Here is a 1,489-nt window from a genome sequence, read left to right as displayed (position 1 = left end):
ACCATGCAGTTTTTATCACTATTGCTCTGTAATACTGCTTGAGTTCAGAGATAGTGATTCCCCCTGAAGTCCTTTTATTGTTGAGAATAGTTTTAGCTACCCAGGGTCTTTTGTTATTCCAGATGAATTTGCAAATTATTCTGTCTAACTCTTTGAAGAACTGGATTGGTATTTTGATGGGGATTGCATTGAATCTGTAGGTTGCTTTTGGTAAAATGGCCATTTTTACTATATTAATCCTGCCAATCCATGAGCATGGGAGATCTTTCCATCTTCTGAGGTCTTCTTCAATTTCTTTCCTCAGTGTCTTGAAGTTCTTATTGTACAAATCTTTTACTTGCTTGGTTAAAGTCACACCGAAGTACTTTATATTATTTGGGTCTATTATGAAGGGTGTCGTTTCCCTAATTTCTTTCTCCACTTGTTTCTCTTTTGTGTAGAGGAAGGCTACTGATTTATTTGAGTTAATTTTATACCCAGCCACTTTGGTGAAGTTGTTTATCAGCTTTAGTAGTTCTCTGGTGGTACTTTTGGGATCACTTAAATATACTATCATATCATCTGCAAATAGTGATATTTTGACTTCTTTTCCGATCTGTATCCCCTTGACCTCCTTTTGTTGTCTGATTGCTCTGGCTAGAACTTCAAGAACTATATTGAATTAGTAGGCAGAGTGTGGGCAGCCTTTTCTAGTCCATGATTTTAGTGGGATTGCTTCAAGTTTCTCTCCATTTAGTTTAATGTTAGCAATTGTTTTGCTGTATATGGCTTTTATTATGTTTAGGTATGGGCCTTGAATTACTATTCTTTCCAGGACTTTTATCATGAAGGAGTGTTAAATTTTTTCAAATGCTTTCTCAGCATCTAATGAAATGATCATGTGGTTTTGTTCTTTCAGTTAGTTTATATAATGGATCGCGTTGATGGTTTTCTGTATATTAAACCATCCCTGCATGCCTGGGATGAAACCTACTTGATCACGGAGGATGATTGTTTTGATGTGCTCATGGATTTGATTTGCCAGAATTTTAATGAGTATTTTTGCGTTGATATTCATAAGGGAAATTGGTCTGAAGTTCTCTTTCTTTGTTGGGTCTTTGTGTGGTTTAGGTATAAGAGTAATTGTGTCTTCATAGAAGGAATTCGGTAGTGCTCCATCTGTTTCAATTTTGTGGCATAGTTTGGATAATATTTGTATGAGGTCTTCTATGAAGATCTGATAGAATTCTGCATTAAACTTGTCTGGACCTGGGCTCTTTTTGTTTGGGAGATGTTTAATGACTTCTTCTATATCCTTAGGAGTTATGGGGTTGTTTAACTGGTTTATCTGTTCCTGATTTAACTTCGGTACCTGGTATCTGTCTAGGAAATTGTCCCTTTCCTGAAGATTTTCAAGTTTTCTTGAATATAGACTTTTATGGTAAGATCTGATGATTTTTTGAATTTCCTCTGAATCTGCAGTTATGTCTCCCTTTTCATTTCTGATTTT

This window comes from Rattus norvegicus, chromosome 1 (genome assembly GCF_036323735.1).
Source record: "Rattus norvegicus strain BN/NHsdMcwi chromosome 1, GRCr8, whole genome shotgun sequence".
Taxonomy (NCBI): Eukaryota; Metazoa; Chordata; class Mammalia; order Rodentia; family Muridae; genus Rattus; species Rattus norvegicus.
This window is presented reverse-complemented; position numbering follows the sequence as displayed.